At 43.1% G+C, this 12495-nt stretch overlaps 1 pseudogene; it reads right to left on the minus strand.

The window, feature by feature from the left end:
* Nucleotides 1-9186: 9186 nt before the first annotated feature.
* LOC149238810 (25S ribosomal RNA) lies at nt 9187-11577 on the minus strand (annotated as a pseudogene).
* Nucleotides 11578-12495: the final 918 nt, after the last annotated feature.

Raw genomic sequence — 12495 nt, forward strand, 5'->3', positions numbered from 1 at the left:
GAAAATCAAAATTGAATGAGATTTTACCCTTTTGTTCCACACGAGATCTTTTTTCTTGTTGAGCTCATCTTAGGACACCTGCGTTATCTTTTAACATGTGTTCTACCCCAGTGAAACTCCCCACCTGAAAATGTCTTTTGCCTAGATGGACCCACCCAAAGGTGCCTTAAGACCCAAAATAGGGGTAGTTCCCCATCTCTGTCCCATGGAATAAGTAAAATATTATTAAAAGTAGTGGTATTTCACTTACATTGAAAATGGCTTCCACTTATTCTACACCTCTCAAGTCATTTCACAAATTTAGACTAGAGTCAAGCTCAATAGGGGCTTCTTTCCTCACTGATTCTTCCAAGCTTGTTCCCTTGGCTATGGTTTCGCTAGATAGTAGATAGGGATAGTGGGTGTTGTGGAGGTAAATCCTCTCTGCGGACAGAGACGATCCCTACTAGCCCAGACTGGGTCTAGCAACAATCAAACAATGCTATCACGCAAGTTCCTAATTGCAAATAAAAGGTGGATGGTGAGAACATACTTGGATTCCAACGCTAATGTTCGTAGAAGAGATGTCGCTGTCATTCCTTTGCCTTGGCCGGTCACGATCCCCACGATCTTCGTGATTGGACACCTACACATGCAAAGAACAAAACAAATACAAGCATAAAATCTAATAGATGCAATTATATATCAGTCAGAAAAGATATAACTCAACATTAATCATAGGACAATGAGAGTGGAACCATAATGATAGTCATCTATTATTGATAAATAACAAAGAAGAATACAACCATAGTTCTGACGTCAAATCCTCCTTTGGCTGGGTAGTCAGCTACACAAGTCTTGCAAAGCTTGTTGGGATGGGAAACAAGCCTCTCTCTCTTGGGTGACAAGAATCTCCTCACTTAGATTTGGCCTTATGGGTGCAAAGAAGGCTCTTGCAGCTTCAAACTCTTGAACTCCTGGTATTCTCTATCACTATGCTAGAACTGGAACTAGCTTGCTCAAGGCATAGAGACAAGCTTTTATAGATAGAGAGGAAAGAGATAGGATCAACCACATTATTCATGGGATTGGCTTTATCACTTAGAAACTTCCATGAAAGGTGGCAAACCACTTCCCTTCTATGGAGATTTGAAGCCAAACCATCCTAGCTCAACATAGATTCAGTTGGTGGATGGGTTAAGGAGAACCTTTGGAAGCCTGTTCATTGAAAACTTTACTCAATTCGGTTGGCGCGAGTGCGACTCTGAGACAGAGCGCCAATGGCGCACCCTCTTTAGAGGATTTCCCCCATTGGCGCGGGCAGTAAACTGTGGACCCACGCTAATGCAAAAAGAGTTGTTTTCATGGGTATCCTGCAAGAGATGTCTTCAGGGCATATGAAGCTCATACTTAGAGGAATATGATGCAAGTGGTTTCAGGTCATGTCACTTCTCACAGGTCCCAGAATGATTCCTCCAGTGTGCGGGTGAGGGGTAACAGGGAGGGTGACAAATGGTGACAAATTGTTGTATAACAGATGCCCCCTAAAGCATGAGGCCCGAGGGAGAGAGGGGTGAAATGCTTTACAAGAACATGCATAACTGAAAACACGGCCACCAGAGAACTTGCGAAAGGAAGTACAACTGATATCTCAAGTACATGATATAGGTGGTATGGGCGCAACCATCCATAACAGAGTACATAATAATCTAGATCCAAGGTATGGGAGCAGCCATCCAGTGAGGATCGATAAATAGACTCAGGCATGGTCGTAGCCATCCAGTGAATGAGTAATGTAATGATCATAATAAGCCACAAATCACAGCTTGGATTCCAGCAAACAAAATCCAGGGTCTTGCGCTCCATCTCGACCCAAACAGAGTACAAGTTCAGGCATGTGAATACATGAGTTGAAGTCGAACATGCATGAACATCGTCTGATTACCATTCAATAATGAAAACTGTTAACAGACGCGAGAGGTACCACCAATAATGACAATGGCCCTCAAGGTACTATAGGTACAATCTACGGCGTGCGAATGAGTGAGCTGGTGTCAAACACCCATAGAATCATTCGATCGGAGGCCAATGATGAAAACCTCTCATCGAACACGAAGAACCTGCCATTAAGGCATGCAGGCTCCAAGGCACCGGAAGGGAGTCTCTAGATCAGATTCCTGGATAATGAGCTGAAGTCGACAGGAAGTGACCTTGATCAAAGGTGGGCCATAGTGTTTCCCACATCAGTGACAGGAGACAGAGGAAGAATGTTGTGGTGAATCAAAATTATGTGAGGTATCAGAGGGAGGTTGTTATTCTGCAGAGGTCATCTTCTCTTGAACATATCGGCGGCACGACAGTGGACTTGGCAGTATTTGACATCAAATGAGCAGAGGTCATGGTGACAAGGCAATGAGCAGATGAGCGGTCAAATAGGATAACCCAAACCCACGGAGGCTAGTGTAAAAAACAAGATGAGATGTCCCCACCCAGACACGAATGCATACAAGTGCCATGTTCAAGAGCGACATACTGCCAACACGACAATAATTATGGGTCCAGTTTCCCCACCATTTCTGGCGAGTACCCCAGTTATTTTGAACAAGCTTGACGGGGATAGCATATGCTTGTGAGGCATCATTCCGACGGGATCTGATGTCATCAGGTTTTAACGAGCCTGACAAAGGAAGAACTCGGCGTCTTTTCATGTTTAGAGAGTTTGAAAAGACAATAGAAAAGAAAACTCCAGGGGTGTCCTTTTTCGTAAAGTTGTGTCTCTCGAGCCCGAAAAAGTATAAAACAATGCTCGAAAGAACTGCCTGACCATTACGATTGAGGAGTATTTTTCATATGTAGTGACATCGACCTGAAAAAGTAAAAAAGTGATTGCTATCACGTCGTTTCGTAACCATTAACAAGCCTGAAACGACAAGGGCCCGACAATCTTTTCGTCTTTACACGATCGGAAAAGAGTTTAAAGATGATCGCCTCTTATTTCCATTTAATGAGTCAAGAGGGAACTCAACAATCTTTTCATCTTTAAACGGTCATAAAAGAGCTGAAAGCAGACCTCCATTTTTATTCTATTTAAGAAGTCAAAAAGGGAAAATACTCGGCAATCTTTTCATATTTTACGAGTCAGAAAAGAGCTTAAAGGTGACTCGTCATAGAGGAACGAGTGGTATAAAGGGTAGCAACTGGTTCCGGCAATGGTGGAACTGCTCAAAACATGTAATGGTCAAGCGGCTGGCTAATAAAACCACTCATCGTTGCGGTTCCTCAGGAAAGGATAAACAACCAAGTGAAAGCATATGATCGGCCAAAGAGATGGTGGCGATGGGAAGAAACAACCAAGGCTCATCTAATTTTAATGGATAAACAACAATCACGAGATGTAAATCGAGTATGGGTTCATTTTTACACAAGCTTGAACCATGGAGAACTCTGCTTGGATTCGGTTTCATGTTTACACAAGCTTGAAATGAAAAACTATGCTTGTTATAAGCTCACATGCCCCCAGCATAATGACGCAAAATCAAGGTACATGCCCCCCAAGCTTCATTGCATTCAACAAAGTGGATGGAATGAAGCTTCACTCTCGAGATCTATGAAAGACTCGACTTGTATTTTACGAGATCTTAATCAAAAGACTCGGTGTGGAAAGGGAGTTGTTTCATTTTTTAATGAGGTTGACATGATGAAAAAGAACTATCCTCAGAACCCTTGTTTCATTTTTTAACGAGTTTCACACAAGATCAAGAATTATGCTCGAGACTCCTTGTTTCGTTTATTAACGAGCTTGACACAGGACTAGGAACTGTGCTCCGAACTCTTTGTTTCATTTTTTAATGAGCTTGACACAAGACAAGGAACTATGCTCTGAATGCTTTGTTTCATTTTTTAACGAGCTTGACACAAGACAAGGAACTATCCTCGTACACCTTGTTTCGCTTTTTAATGAGGTCATCACAAGATCAAAACTATCCTCAGACACCTTGTTTCATTTTTTAACGAGGTCGACACAAGATAAGAACTATCCTCGGAACCTTTGTTTCATTTTTTAACGAGCTTGATACAAGATCAGGAACTATGCTCTACCAGACCCAGTTGCATTTTTTAAGGAGCTTGACATAGGAAAGCGAACTATGCTCCACCAGACCTAGTTTCATTTTTTAAGGAGCTTGACATAGGAAAGTGAACTATGCTCCGCCAGACCCAATTTCATTTTTTAAGGAGCTTGACATAGGAAAGTGAACTATGCTCCGCCAGACCCAGTTTCATTTTTTAAGGAGCTTGACATAGGAAAGTGAACTATGCTCCGCCCGAACTTCATCTTAATGAATAGAAAGTCGGGGCTTCCAAGATTGCCACTCCTGGTGGAAGGGAAACATCTTGGAAGTCAGGGCCCAACGCCCCTAGGATACTATGCATGATGGTGGCATCACTGGATCCAGGCATGGGATAGGTGGCCACGTAGTTGATATGTGGTGGGGTAGATGCAACTGGTGGATGAAAACTAGGAGGGGACGACAACGACACAGGAGGCATCGGGGGACTAACGAATGACAATTGATCGATAGTCACAATTCTTCCATCGTGTGGAAAGAAAACCACACGAAAAAGCGAAGAAACCAGGGTCCCCATGGCATAAACATAGTCACGGCCAAGGAGAAGACTAAAGTCTAAAACACCTTGGGTAACCAAGACGTCTATATAGACGGTTTTTCCTCCCAATGTAATAGGGAACTTCGGGAGAACTCCTAGAGATGGACAGGCTCCTCTGTCGAAGGCCAACAGATTCTAAGTGACTAGCCCAAGCTGCGGGGAACCTAAAGCTTGCCAAGTAGTGTACGACATAAGACTGACAAACGCCCCTTCATCCAAAACAGTTCCAGGTACTGCCTTAGCACAGGCATGTACTGTGATCTGGAAAGGCATATGGGATGGAAGGCAACCGGGGATCAGGAAATTCCAATCAAAGGAAGCGACCAAACTACTTGGTGGGGGAATCGTATGACTGCCCCCATGTGCTAAAGGAACCGAAGGAGAACCTTCAGGAGCAGCTGGGTTAGGAGAGTCATTTCGGGACTCAGGAGAATCTGAAGAGATGAGAAGAACATGGGCGTGATGCTCGTCCGAAACAGAGTGATCGACAGGTGGTGAACTCGAGTCGACACTCTTTCTGACCAATGGTTGGTCTGGAACAGGCTAGGCACAGCCAGGTTCGGGAAGAGGAGGCTAGACAAGATAAGGATATGAATCAATCTTTTTGTCAGCAGGGGAACGATCTGCGGCTACAGAGAGACATTGATAACCAATGGGAAGTTGGGGTGAAGGAGCTGTAAGACTTTCCAAGACAACGGAGGCTTTATCCATGAGTGGACAAAGGTGAAGGGGATGATTGCCTTCACAAAGTTTACAGGGGATTCAAATCTTCCCTTTTCCCTTACCATTCCCGACTGATAAGGTATCATCGGCGTGAGCTTCAAAGGACGATGAGGGGCGGGCCGGATCGCGAGACCATACTTCTAGTACCCTGGGAATGCCAGGACAATCGCGAAGAAGATGGTCCTCCTTGCATAATCTACAAGGAAACTTGAACTTCCGCGGAGGAGCGGAAGGGGGCCCGACTTCAGGTGTACTTGAGGGGGTAGCTGCACTCGTAACCTCTCTCTTAGGAGCCTTCTTCTTCTTCTTCTTAGCCACTTGGTTACTCGAATCTAGACTTTCACTAGTTGAAGTAGAATATGAGGACGTAGAAGTGGGCGTAGAAGGGGAGAGATCCACCTCAGAATCAACATGATGTTGTTCAGGTGTAGGGACGGATTGACTAGATGGTGAGATGGCAGGGACCAAAGAGGTTGAGAACAACCAAACCAGAAACCCAACAGTTAACCCTGGGAGGGACAATGTGGCCATATAAGGAGCACCAACATTTCCAGAAGGAGCGAAGTGACCAGGGTTCCCGTCAGAGGGGGTCCGTGGGTTGGTGAACCCCGAAAAAGTTTCCATTGAGAACAAAAAAGAAGCCTAATCAAGCTAACGCAAACAATATCTAACCAGGTAAATGTGAACATGGCCGAATAAATTTTAAGATGCAAGGACACAACTTGACCTTTTCATGTTTTAAGAGTCGAGAAAAGGACAAAAAGATGACTCTAGTCTCCTTCGAATGTTTAGTGAGCCCGAAGTGACAAACGCTCAAATGAGCCTTTTCATTTAAGGAGTCTCAAAAGGATCAAAAGTGACTACTCTGGAGAGCTAGGCAAAAAGGTTTACCAAACAAATCTGTAAAACTGCATATACACCTTGGCAGTCATATGAAAACCAAGGACTTCCCGTACGGTAGACAATCTTCCCGAATGATGTGTTCGGTGCGTTACAGCTTGTAAGGCGGCAGACACGGCTTCCTATGGATAAAGGATGATAACCTAGTGGGGTATCCCCATATACTCGATGGTACGTGGGAGCTCAAGTCCGTGCTAGACCACTTGTTGCGTCACGGAAGGAGGAATCACCTAACCTTAAGTGAAACAAAAGTGACTAGGTTTAATGACGCCGGAGCACGTCTATAGCCTAGACCTCTAAACAGTGAGCGTTATGTTCCAATGCATTTTTAAGTTCATTCAGTTCATTTTACGGTTGATCTTTGATTAGGTTTCGATTTTCAGGTCCTATTGTATGTAATCTCTCACAATTCCCTAAATGCAAGCTATATGCCAAAATATGTCATTTCGTTCGATGAATGCTAACTACAAGAGGGTTGAGAGCTTTCACACAAACAAAATGACCATAAAGAATCAAGAACCACTCTAATACAGCTAATGGCAATAAACGAAACTTTTCTTTAAAGTCACTAATCAATGAAAATCTCTAATTTCCATTAACTAATTCAACGCAAAAGAGACTGTTCGTTTTCTTTTCAATGGCAAAGTGCAGTAAAAAAATTTTGAGAGATAATAACACCGAGTAAAAGAGACAAACTTCACTCAATGAGAACACAATCAAGTCCCCGAAATACTAAGGCAGTCCTTCAAACCAAAAAAAGATCTCAAAGACCTCAATGGGCCATGTAATCTAAGCCCAAAACGAAGCCAAGCGAAATCCAAGCGAAAAGAAGAGAATCACTCGAATAACGCAATAAAAAGTTTAACAATTACTGAACAAGTGCAAAAGAGTAACCAAAAAGTTGACTGGACCAACAGAAGACCAAAACTCCTAAGGAAGGCTCGATGCACAAAGCCACTAGATGCCCTAGGGCTAAAATGTGAAATCGGTGGAAAATGGCAAACACCCAAAGTATGCAAATGTAATCTATGCACACTTTTCATTCATATCCTGAAAATGAGAATTCTAATTATGCAAGAGAATTCTCAAACACACGATGATTCTAATGTAATCTAAGAACCAATCAAATGCAAATCAAGAAAAATGGGTGTGAGTTCCAAAGATCATAAACTAAAAACACTCAAAGGCGATTAACACTCATACACAATTTAGCCCCCCCCCCCCCCCCCCGGCGAATGAGGGGGAAATTTTTTTGCCAAAAAAAAAGAAAAAAGATGAAAAATTGTGAAAAGACTGAGACAAACCTCCAAGTAATGATCAAAGGAAATCAAATTAATAATTTTCCAAAAAAACTCAAAACCAGTCAAACAAGACTCTGACACACTCAAGTGATTGAAAAAGGTGTAGCTAGACACAAAACCCAAGCTTGGAAGGCTGAAAACAAGCAAACTGGAAAAGTTTATAGGCCTGGCACGATTGTCAGGCGGAAAACTAGTGCCAATTGAGGATTGGCGCGGGCTATACACTGATAAGTCGTGCCAATTGGCGTGACTATCGTGCAAAAAAGAGCGCCAATCAAGTTTGCTAGCTTAAAAATAAAAACAGGCTGTCTAAGGCTTGGTTAACAATATCCAGGCAGGCCGGGAAGCAAGAGACAGCAAAAAATCCAACCCAGAAAGCTATCTAAGCAATCAAACAAGAGAAACAAAGAGACAAGACAACTCCAAGTTGTTTAGTCCGTAAACCAAACCGGAGATTGACTGAAGTGGCGTTGATCTACTTCGCCAATGCAAAGCAATAGCGTTTCAAAGGCTATCTAGCCATACTTCAAGCTCCGTCTAAAGTTTAGAAATAAAAAAACAAGCTAACTCCCAGTTGGAGTCGCCAAATTGTTGTGGAGGTAAATCCTCTCTGCGGACAAAGAAAATCCCTACTAGCCCAGACCGGGTCTAGAAACAATCAAAAAATGCTATCACGCAAGTTCCTAATTGCAAATAAAAAGTGGATGGTGAGAACCTACTTGGATTCCAATGCTAATGTTCGTAGAAGAGACGTCGCTCTCGTTCCTTTGCCTTAGCCGGTCACGATCCCCACGATCTCCGTGATTGGACACCTGTACATGCAAAGAAAAAAACAAATACAAGCATAAAATCCAATAGATGCAATTATATATCAGTCAGAAAAGATATAACTCAACATAAATCATAGGACAATGAGAGTGGAACCATAATGATAGTCATCTATTATTGATAAATAACAAAGAAGAATACAACCATAGTTCTGATGTCAAATCCTCCTTTGGCTGGGTAGTCAACTACACAAGTCTTGCAAAGCTTTTTGGGATGGGAAACAAGCCTCTCTCTCGGGTGACAAGAATATCCTCACTTAGATTTGGCCTTATGGGTGCAAAGAAGGCTCTTGCAGCTTCAAACTCTTGAACTCTTGGTATTCTCTATCACTATGCTAGCACTGGAACTAGCTTGCTCAAGGCATAGAGACAAGCTTTTAAAGATAGAGAGGAAAGAGATAGGATCAACCACATTATTCATGGGATTGGCTTTATCACTTAGAAACTTCCATGAAAGGTGGCAAACCACTTCCCTTCTATGGAGATTCGAAGCCAAACCATCCTAGCTCAACATAGATTCAGTTGGTGGATGGGTTAAGGAGAACCTTTGGAAGCCTGTTCATTGAAAACTTTACTCAATTCGGTTGGCGCGAGTGCGACTCTGAGACAAAGCGCCAATGGCGCGCCCTCTTTAGAGGATTTCCCCCATTGGCGCGGGCAGTAAACTGTGGACCCGCGCTAATGCAAAAAGAGCTATTTTCATGGGTATTCTGTAGGAGATGTCTTCAGGGCATATGAAGCTCATACTTAGAGGAATATGATGCAAGTGGTTTCAGGTCATGTCACTTCTCACAGGTCCTGGAATGAGTCCTCTAGTGTGCGGGTGAGGGGTAACAGGGATGATGACAAACGGTGACAAATTGTTGTGTAACAGTGGGAATATTGTTAATCCATTCATGTGCGTCACTAATTAGATGATGAGGGATTTGGCTACCTTAAGAGAGTCATAGTTACTCCTGCCATTTACCCGCGCTTGGTTGAATTTATTCACTTTGACATTCAGAGCACTGGGTAGAAATCACATTGCATCAGCATCTGCAGGGACCATCGTAATGCTTTGGTTTAATTAAATATTCAGATTCCCCTTGTCCATACCAGTTCTGAGTCGACTATTTTCCACCTAGGGAAAAGCCCCGAGTAGGGGAAATTCTACGCCCATAGCCCAATCAGCACGCGACTGCCTGCCCTCGCTGCGAGAGAAGTTCAGGAAGATTTCCGACAATCCATGATTTGAGGGTGCAAACCCCTAGGCCCAGCCCTTAGAGCCAATCCTTTTCCTAAAGTTACAGATCTGTTTTGCCAATTTCCCTTACCTAGATTGTTCTATTGACCATAAGTTGTTCACCTTGGAGACCTGATGTGGCTATGAGTATGACTAGGAATGAATGGTACTTGGTCCTCCAGATTTTCAAGGGCCACTGAGGGTACACCAGACAATACCAGACATGTAGTGCCCTTCCAGCTGTTGGAACCTATCTCTGGGTGAACCAATTCAAGGTTGGACAAGATGTTAAAAATAAAAGATAACTCTTCTCGAGGCCACCGACAATGTCTCCAAATTTCCTAACATTGCTTCCCTCTACCATGTTCCGGTTCGGGAATATTAGCCTCATTCCTTTTCAATTCTCATGTAGAATTCATCCTTGATATAAGGCTTCACCATCTCTTAGGATCGACTAACCCATGTCCAAGTGCTGTTCACATGGATCATTTCCCCACTTCAATCTTCAAAGTTCTCATTTGAATATTTTATACTACCACCAAGATCTACACCGGGGGCCAATCCACCCAAGCTGACACCCAAGGTTTCTCAATGGCCCCCACATCCTCCTACTCATCGAAGCCAGGAAATTGCTCCAAAAGTTGAGTAAAGGTTGCGAGCTTCAATGCCATCCATTTTCAGGGCTAGTTGATTTGGTATGTGAGTTGTTACACACTCCTTACCGGATTTCAACTTCCATGACCACTGTCCTACTGTCTTAATCAACCAACACCCTTTGTTGGATCTAGGTTAGTGCACAATTCGGCACCGTAACTTGAATTTTGGTTCATCCCTCATCGCCAATTGTTCTTACCAAAAATTGCCCACTTGGAGCTATCAATTCCATGGCATGTTTGAATGGAGCATTTGCACCCTCTTACCTATTTAAAGTTTGAGAATAGGTTGAGGGCGTTACGCCCTCGATGCCCCTAATAATTTTCTTTACCCGATAAAACCCACACGTGAGCTCCATTTATCTTGAGGGAAACTTTGGAGGAAACCATAAAATAGATGGTTTGATTAGTCTTTCACCCCTATACCCAAGTTAGACAAATTATTTACATGTCAGTATTGCTACAAGCCTCCACTAGAGTTTCCTCTAGCTTGGCCCTACTGAAGCATATTTCACCATCTTTTGGGTCCTAACAAGTGTGCTTGCACTCGAGCCCTTTGCATAAGCTCAAGGTTGGTTGACAATGCACCACCCTAGAGAGAGGATCTCTCCTGTCAACTTCCTTGCACCTCACATGTTTTCAAACCTGCCAACTCGCAACGGGTCGAATGGAAATCCTGCCAACCAACACCATGAGCATGCAGGTTCACATGACCCACCGCAAGGGTGCACGATTTGTTGCTCAACCACCACAATGGAAAACCGATAGGTATTAATCCACCTACGCTTATGATGATGCAGCAGCCCATGTTGGTTTGCACCTCAAGTCCAGCGGCGGACAAGCCTGAGTCGTTCCACATCTGACCGAGACGCGTTGAAGCCTCCATTCGCTTCCCTCTAGGAAATTTCAAGCACACTTTAACTCTCTTTTCAAATTATTTTTCATCTTTCCCTCACAACACTTGTTCTTTATAGGTCTCTCACCTGTATTTAGCCTTGGAGGGAATTTACCACCTAATTGAGGTTACATTCCAAAACAACCCGACTCATGATAACACCTCATGATGTGGTAGGGTCCCAGCCCAATGCTACTGTCATCCTCTCAGGCACCCCCTTCCAAGGTACTTGGCCCAGGTTCGTCGTTGAGGACGCTTCTAAGACTACAGTTTAGGTGACGCTGCCACTTGATTTTCATGTTGGGCTCTTCCCGGTCCGGTCGTTGCTACTAGGGGAATCCTTCTAAGTTTCTTTTCCTCTGCTTAATTATATTCTTAAACTCAGCGGCAGTTCTTGCCTAAGATGAGGTCGCAAGCTGGAGCTAAATCTACCCTACCTGATGGGAGTACAAGAGAGAGAAAATTAAGTTCAATCGATGCCACACAAAGCTCGCATGAGCTAACGTTGAATATCCATCCAAGGGGACAAGATCACTGCTCATCGACCCACCTCGGGTGACCCGACCCGACCAGCCAGAATGCGTTTTGATAGGCACCCACACACAACACAACCTAACCCACCCGAATGAAATTTTCGGTTTCCATGGGTGCATGACCCAAACGAAGGCATAAGGGAGCGTCGAGAAAAGGGGCCACATGAACATGCAAAAGACATACAAGCAGTCACGACTTAGAATTTTTGGCATGGCCACGTGTGCCCGGACACCCACACACAGCACGACATAGCACAACCCGGCCCAACCCAACGAAATTTTGGATTTTCATGGGCGTACGACCCAAAAAAAGGCACGAGGGTTAGAATCTTTTTTACTCTAATACATAAATATACTTGGTGTAACATGCCCTTAAGGTCTTCAACATTTTCTTTTGACTCTTCGACTCACCTATAGCACTTTAACATGTGCTAGGCCTATTTCAATGAGCAAGAAACTCATTGATAAATAATATATATATATATATATATATATATATATATATATATATATATATATATATATATATATATATATATATATATATATATATATATTTATTTATTTATTTATTTTCTTGAATAAATACAAATATCAAAAGTACATTTATGAAGACCGAACCTAGTTCCAATTTCTTTAACACCCCCTCTTAACTAGGGAGGTATTCATAAATCATTTCAAGGTGTTTGGCCATTTTTCAATCTTGAATAATTCACATAAGAGAAACTGGATTGGCAATCCATCTGTTATAGCATCATAGTATCCAACATCATTCATAGTAAGGCCTTGACTAACAA

The sequence above is a fragment of the Pinus tabuliformis genome, chromosome 8 (genome assembly GCF_031772625.1).
Source record: "Pinus tabuliformis cultivar Carrire ecotype Pingquan chromosome 8, CPIR1, whole genome shotgun sequence".
NCBI classification, from domain to species: Eukaryota; Viridiplantae; Streptophyta; class Pinopsida; order Pinales; family Pinaceae; genus Pinus; species Pinus tabuliformis.